This window comes from Centroberyx affinis, unplaced genomic scaffold (genome assembly GCF_046629955.1).
Source record: "Centroberyx affinis isolate AG114_WGS23_722 - 3 ecotype Tasmania unplaced genomic scaffold, CSIRO-AGI_Caff_v1 ptg000481l_1, whole genome shotgun sequence".
In the NCBI taxonomy this organism is placed as follows: domain Eukaryota; kingdom Metazoa; phylum Chordata; class Actinopteri; order Beryciformes; family Berycidae; genus Centroberyx; species Centroberyx affinis.
In genome coordinates this window covers 119,131-127,791 of record NW_027279138.1, presented here as the reverse complement: position 1 = coordinate 127,791, position 8,661 = coordinate 119,131, and positions in this window count along the sequence as shown.

Genomic DNA, 8,661 nt, shown 5'->3' with positions numbered 1-8,661 from the left:
CTCTTGTGATGCTGCATGACTTTCACAGACATTAGGTTTTGTGTGAAACTTTGTGTAATAAATACCAGGAAGGAGCCTGAGATTGAAACAACAAGGCTTTGGATGTTTGTTTATTTTATTTATTTATTTATTTATTTATTGTGAGGGTGGGGGGTGGGAGAGTGGGAGGCACTTATTGTCCTTCATGTCACACTTTGCAATATGAATCAAATAGAAATATACTGAACATGAAAGACAGAGAGAGAGAGAGAGAGAGAGAGAGAGAGAGAGAGAGTGTGTATTTCAAAGGTTCCTCCACTAGAGGTCACTGCAGTACCACTCCCAATTGCTGGCAATGCACATGCTGTATCTCTAGGTATGGAAGAGCAATACATAGAGATGGATAACATCAAATTAGAGTCAACTTTACTTTTTTTTGCCCTTTGAGGAAAAAAAAACCTCTCTGGCTCTAGTACGAATGCTACTTGGAGGCTTAGCTGATGAAGACTGGATATACGGTCGGTTTGACTACTGCTGACAAAATGTATTTATTGTAAGTTGCTTTGGACAAAAGCATCTGCTAAATCAGTGATTCTCAACCTTTTTCATATCAAGGACCCTAATTTAGTCCACATTAGGGCCACGGACCCCCATTTGATGAGATTTTGTCTCTCTGACCCAAATCTAAGAATATTTTTTATTATTAGTCAGATATGATTTTGTATAGAATTCCATGACTATCCTACTGTAGGTAGAGAGATAACAATGAAAGTATGATCAAAATAGCCATTCTAAAATGACAAAATAATGAAGTTTATCAATTCATTAATTTGCTGGGGACCCCCTGGAATGCCCTCTGATCTAATTAATAATGTGGCTTTGAAAGACTTTATTGTTCTGTTTATTACTTCTATTGGAGGGGGACACCAATTTGCACAACTTCTGTAGAATGGCCCTTATAGGCTACATTTTGTTCATGTTGCTCTGCTCCCTTCTGTTGGGAAAGGGAATGATCAAGTCCCAGATGGGTTGTGCATACACATTAGTCTAACAACTTTATTTAGCATTCTGTAATGCTTCTACTGTGTAGGCCTACTCCATCTGCCATCCTATTATTTCTGTTGCAGAGGCAAGGCTATCAAACACTGACTTGAAATAGGCTTCTTAAATCTGGGTGTAACCATCTAAATCTTAAGAGCCATATCAATCAACTCACAAGATCAGCCTTCTACCATCTAAAAAACATTTCAAAACTAAGAGGCTTTCTATGAAAATCAGACTCTGAGAAATTAATTCATGCATTCATAACAAGTAGACTAGACTACTGTAATGGTCTTTTCACCGGCCTCCCAAAATCAGCTGTGTGGCGACTACAGTTAATTCAAAATGCGGCTGCAGGCGTTCTCACCGGAACTAAAAAGTCTGAACACATCACACCTGTTCTTAGATCCCTGCATTGGCTCCCCGTCAGAACTAGAATCGATTTTAAAATTCTGCTACTTGTTTACAAAGCTCTAAATGGCCTTGTACCTCAGTATATAATAGACATGCTAATTAGATACAAACCAGCAAGAACTCTCAGGTCCACAGGCAGCGGCCTTTTAACCGTCCCTCATACTAACTCCAAAGCAGGGGATGCTGCCTTTTGTACTGAACACTTTTAAAAGCAGGTTAAAAACCTTACTTTTCACAACAGTCTATGGCTAAGTTCTTAGTGTGTGTGTGTGTGTGTGTGTGTGTGTGTTTTGTATATTTTCACATTTGCATATTCTGCACTGATTCCTGTATAACTGCACTAACACCTGTTGATGCATATTTATCTTCTGCACTTGCACTTCTATGATTGTGTTGCAATTGTATTGTCTTTTTATGTAAAGCACATTGTGCTTTATTTGAAATGTGCTGTATAAATAAAATTTGACTTGACTTGACTTGACTCTTATAGACTATGTTTACATTATACTGCCATGCCCTCTGCTGTTGGATAACGTTTTCTTCCCCTCTTCTCCCTCTCTTTTACAACTGTCTCTGTGCTACTCGTTGTCCCAAGAAGGGACACAACTGTTCCAGCCTGTCTGTTCTATCTGCAAGGTTGATAAGAGCAGACCACTGACCATCCATGGACAGTGGTGTGATTTTGGGTGTGTGGGTGTCACTTTGGGTGTGTGGGTGTGTGCGGTGGCGTGTGAATATATGTACTTTGTACTTTGTATTTCTCTTCTCCTTTTGTGCAACTTCTGTGCTTTTTGTTCCTGGTTTCTCTCTCTACCCATGTCAGTACTGCCTGATCCTTTTTTGATAATATATGGATAAGCTCACCGTATATTATTGAACACCCGGGGATTCAATCCCCCTGTTAAATGACCTTCCTGATAGAAAGAAAGCAGACTTAGCATTTGTTCAGGAATCTCATTTAGTAAACGTTGATGTTAATAGGGTACAAAACAAAAAGTTCCATGTAATTGTTTCTTCCTGTTTCACCAAAAAGGACCTAAGAGTCTGATAATTGCCAGGCGTAATTTAAATTTCAAGAATGAGGGTACAGGAGGAAGTGAGGCTGGGAGAATTGCTTTTTGTAAGGTACTCTTTAAAGTCCACAAAAAAGCTCTGATTTCCACATATAACCCTGACACATATGACCAGCTTTTTTTTTGCCTCCTTAAACACTTGGCAGATTATCATGGTAGGTGGCAACTTTAATGCTGCTTGGTCACATTGTCTGCACAGAACAAGGATAATGGAAACTGAATTGATTGAATGTATAGATATAAATAGCATATCCATGGTTGATCCCTTGGTGGTGTGCGAGGTAATTAAAGGCTGTATCTGAAATAAAACCATTTCCTTTGCCTCCAATTTGAATAAAACTATACAAAACCGCATTCAAAACTTGGAGCGGCGAATCTCACAAAGAGAATAGAAGATGCACACCAAGGTAACGCCAGAGGATCTGCTGGAAAAAAAAACACTTATGGAAAATGAACACAATGGCCTGCTAAGACAAATTTATCATCCATCGAACAAGATAGAGTTATTATATTGATGGTGCTAAACCTAGCCGCCTCTTCGCATACAAACTAAGGACAAATGAGGAATTGGCAAACATAGCTGTAATAAAGAATAAAGGGAGAAGTCAAACATCAAACCCTAAAGAAATCAATGATGTTTTTAGGTGCTTCTGTTAAAATCTCTACATATCAGATGTGGGGCACAACATTATTGTTTGCAATCAGTTCCTAGATCCATTACAATTACCTGATTTACCTCCCGAGACCAGTGACTCTCTGGAGGCCCCCGTTACTTTAGAAGAACAAGAAAGAGCCCTTAAATCAATGAACAAAGGCAGATCCCCTGGCTAGGATGGCATTCCACCTGAGTTCTTCTTGTCATTCTGGTCCCTCCTGGGCCCTCCATTGTTTGACATGTTCATTTTTTGTGTTAACAAAAGGACTTTTCCCATTAGCTCTAACATTGGAGTTATATCAGTTCTGTTGAAGAAAGACAAACCTTCGGATGAATGCTCAGCTATAGGCCCTTAAAGTCCCTTAAAAGTACTGGCAACTTGACTGGAACAATATGTCCCTCATTTAGATATTTCTCTAGACCCTGACACACATATCTGTAAAAATGGAAATTTTTTTAATTATATAAATACAAGAGGTGTGTCCTTTTTCCTTATTGTGTTTTTTTCCCCCCTTTTTTTCCTTATTGTGATTTTTTCCTTATTGTGATTTGATCTAGCTGACTTTTTATAGAAGGGTGTTTAGACCCAATTTCTTATATGAATTTAAGATTTCTTCTTTTCCTCTAACTTAATACAATATTTTTGAACGTAGGTGATGTAGATTTTGATATATGGGATGTTGTATCTGATATTATGTTTATGCTTATATATAAGATATACATGTATGTTTGATATTTTTGAAGTATGGCTTTTGTACTACTGTTTTTTTCTCTATGTATCTGTTTTCTCTGTACTTTATTGAATTGTTAATTATTTTTGGATGTTTATCACCCTGGGCGGTTTGGATGGTGAACCACACCTGCCACCATAGAGCCTGTCAGCCTATGGGTGTGCATGATGTATAAATATGGGTGTGGTTTCCATTTTCCAAACATTTTGACCTGACGAAGATCCAAGTAGGATCGAAACGTTGTCACTATGAAACTTTTGTGGCATGGAGCAAGAGTGCAGGCGTTACTCCTTCTTTCATTTACAAAGGGACTTTTCCCATTAGCTCTAACAGTGCAGTTATATCAGTTCTGTTGAAGAAAGACAAACCTTCGGATGAATACTCAAGCTATAGGCCCTTAAGTCTTTTGAACTGTGAAATTAATTCAATTGCAAAAGTACTGGCAACTTGCCTGGAACAATATATCCCTAATTTGGTCCATCGTGACCAAACAGGGTTTATTAAATCTGGACTTGCCTCAGATGATGTCCGTCAGTTACTCAACATCATAGACAACCACCACCACTTGCTCAGGCTAAGACAATCCAGAGGGCACGAACCAATCACCATAAACAATACCAGTCCCCCACCTTCTGGAGGTATTTGATAACTTTGGGAAAATCTCAGGCTATAGGATCAACTGGTCAAAGTCCTGACTGATGCCTTTAGGCAGAAACGATAGACAGACACCCACAGCAGGCATCCCATTTGTTCATCAGTTTAAATATTTGGGCATCAATATTTATTCATCCCTAGCTGAGATTATCCCTAACAAATTGAATCAAATCTTAATGGAAGGTGGGCCACCTTACCTGACTCACTTCATTCCAGAATCTCAATTCTCAAGATCCATCCCCAAATAAACTTCATTATTATAATGATCACTCTACCTCCATCAAAGGATTTTTGGAGGGAACTCCAATCGATCTTTTGCTCTGCACAAAAGCACCAAGATAGTATTTCCCTATAAGCTAAGAAGCCTGATCTATTCCAGCATCCCTCAAAAAAGATCCAATAAACTATTTGGACCAATCATTAGTTATCTGCTTGCAGCGTGGCAAAAAGTTACACTGGCTTAACTGCAAGATGATAGCCTGTCAAGATGATAGCCCACCACATACATTATTGATCAGGGAATGGCTCTTAGCCTATAGGGACATAGCACAACTCGAGCTATATAGTATATAGTCCCAAAGTGCAAAACAAAGCGGTATAAAAATTGCTTTGTTCCAGCAGCCATCACTCAGATGAACAAGTCGTAGCAACATTGCACAGATGATATGGAAGCAATGTTTATTTATTTACTTATTTATTTTATCTTTTAGTTTTTGTGGTTTACTGATGAGTTTTAGTGATTGGAACTTTGAGTACTTTTATTTTGTTTGTCTACTGTTTGTGTTGTTTCTAAAATGTGTGTCAAGATGGATGACTCTCTACTGCAAACCAAATCTACCTACGGGTACAAATAAAGTAACCTGAACCTATCCATTGCTAAACCTTATCATGCCAAACCCCACAGCTGTAAAGAACTTACGGCCAGAATGAGTCTTTTCTCTGAGAGAACTAATCATGCATTATAGTTGAAAAAAATTGGTTTGTTCCCCATTAATGTATTGGTGTATATAAAGAATGAACTTTATCTGTTCATGTATATTATGGTCTGCAAGAACAGCACTGGTTACCATACCCTCTTTACAGTTGTATTACAAATTAGCGCAGATAAATATTTAAATGTATGCAGAGCACTGGTATATGGGGGATGTGATATGTGATTCATATGTGCATAAAGGCATCTATATCTATGGGAGCTTATATGTATATTTCTATGCATGTGTACTATATGTGTATATGTATGGACAGACAGATACGCTCACATATATATGGCTAAAGGTGAGGACACTGTGTGCTCGAAGGTCTCTTCTTAAATAGTTTTCTGTGAGCTGTGCAGGGCTGCACATACAATGTATGTCCACTGCATAATTCATGACCTGGTGTGCATACATTTAGCTCTCTGCTTATGTGCGTATTGGGTTGATATTACCTTTCTTTCTTTCTCGGGCTGCTCAGCTACCTATGGACTTATATAATCAGAAACTCTAATGAGTAGATGCGCACTCCTGCCTTCCCAATACAACTCTTTGTATGCGTGAGTGTTTATTTGTTTTTGTCTTGTTTGATTTGTTCATGGAAAATTATGTCAGCGACTCAATAAATGTACACTGCTCACAACTCATATCTGACTGACAAAAAAAAAAGTATCCTCTTAGTGAAAGGGGAGCGTATCTATGTTCCCAGGGTCCTAAGTTCCCCAGTTCAATATTATGTTAACACACATTAACCCTCCTATTGTGTTCGGGTCAAATTTGACCTGTTTAAAGTTAAAATATTTCATAAAAATTATCTTTTTTTTTATTGGAACAAGGCTTCAAAACAGCTATATAAACACAACAAAACCAATGGTTATCATTTTGTTTGATGTTGAAGGTCTCCAACCCTAAGTCTAACCTGACCCTAACCCTAACTCTAACCCTAACCTTAACACTGGGGAACATAGGACCCTGGGAACATAGGAATGACTCCAGTGAGGGGATAAGTCCCACTTTGGGGCCATTTGTTCTCCATGGGCTTCATCCCCATGTTTTTATGGCAGGAGTTGGTCTTTGATTCCACTTCTGATCGCAGGAGCGACGACACATTATAATAGTTTGCTCTTCTCAAGAGAAATGTGCTGCTCTGGATCTGGATCTGTCCATGTTGCATGCGATAGGCTTTTTGTTACCAACACTGCCCTTTTCATGTGAACGCCTTCATGAGACTGATTATCTGGGATTGCCATTGCTGTGTACCCAGCTATCACAGACATACATGAACTTCCTTTGTGAGACAGGCAACTGGTTGCAATGAATTGTCAAGTTCATTCAAATATGTGTAGATGATTATCTTGCCATATTGTATATGGCCAAAATCAACTGCCTCATCAAACCAACTCATTGTGATTTGAATTTTGAATATTTGAATATGATTTGAATTTTGAATATTTGAATATGATTTGAATTTTGAATATTTGAATATGTAGACCTAAAGGGCCACTTTAAAGAAAAACAAAGGCAATTTATTATGTGTGTAATATTGCATATATTGCAAACCTCTTGCATAGCCTTGTACAAATTGACTTGGTTTGAGAATTACTGAGAATTTGAGAACATATGTTTTTTTTTTAAATGTTCTTATGTGTATTCATACCATTTGCTCTTAGTAAATGTTTTAAAAACATATGTTTTTTCGGACCTATATTGAGTTCCATTGAATCACTTTTTATACTGTTGATGCATGGTGTCCACTGCAGTGGACAGATACCTAACTTCAAAATAAAATATATTGAAAAACAAGTTATTGGCATGATTTTTCACTTGTTTAAAAGTAAAAACAAACATTAAAAAAAATATATTACTTTGTGATTTAATAATTCATGCATGAAAGGATTAAGGTCATTACCTCCGTTTTCTTCAAGCTAATTTTCAGTCCTGTTTTTTGTGCAAAGGTGTTGAGACGGGATGTTTTTTCCTGCATATGGCGATGGGTATGGGAGACCAGTGCCAAGTCGTCTGCGAAGTCGAGGTCTTCAAGTGTTGAAAAGAGCGTCCATCTAATGCCTCTAGATGCCAGGGAGGGTGTAGACTACCAAATTATCTCAACATTGATTATGCATCAAAGCCAGGCTACTGTGCAGATTGCACTTGCTATTTTCCTTTTAGTTCACTCCAATGGTCTTCCAGGCATAGTTTTATTTTTAGTTCCCCCCCTTGCCTCTTGTTTTTCCGAACCAGTGACCTTTCATCTCAACAATAGGCTACGACTGGACCCTGTAAACACAGAATTAGTTCACCTCTAATGCATTCTGGGTCTGAGCCCAAACTAACCATACAGATACACATGCATGACTGCAAACACACAGCTAGCCATTCACACGTACTGTATACACAACCACACATTCACTTGCAGACGCTCACTAGTGCGCACACACCAACACACACATTCTCTCTCTCTCACACACTATCATGCACACACACACACGCACACACACACACACAGTAGTGAAGTCTATAATATTTTAACCAAAGCAAAAGCAAAGAAATGCACTTAGGTGATATTCTAATTTACCAACTAATGGTCATACAACCACGATGGAGACTTTTTATACATGTTAGAAACAACATGTATGATATTTGAATGTCCAAGTAATGGTCATACAGCAACAGAGACTTACAGGTTTTTTTTTTTACAATTGGCTACAAGTATTTTTCAGTACTGAGTCCACATTTTCAAAACTCTTCATACAGTTAGTACAACAGTACTCTATGTGAACCAAACTGTGACTGATTTTTCATTGCTTTAACACAAAATGCATTCAGTGACCACAATTATCAAAATTCTTGAATTTCTCACTCAAACTCAACCACCAGCAAAACTGTGTGTATCTACAGCCAAATTTTGCAAATGTTTGCATACTCTTTCAAAACTGTTAAATTCAAGTTCAAAACCTAACATGTCACAATTTGAGTTAACAACAATTTTCTAAATCACAAATACTATATTGAAATATATTAAATATATAAAAAAAAATCCTAAAGAAAAGTACATATATTGTTGATTGACATTATGTAAATGAGACCAATCACAGCTAATTCCCATCTCAGTTGGAGACCTGCCCAGCCAAGTGTAAAGTACA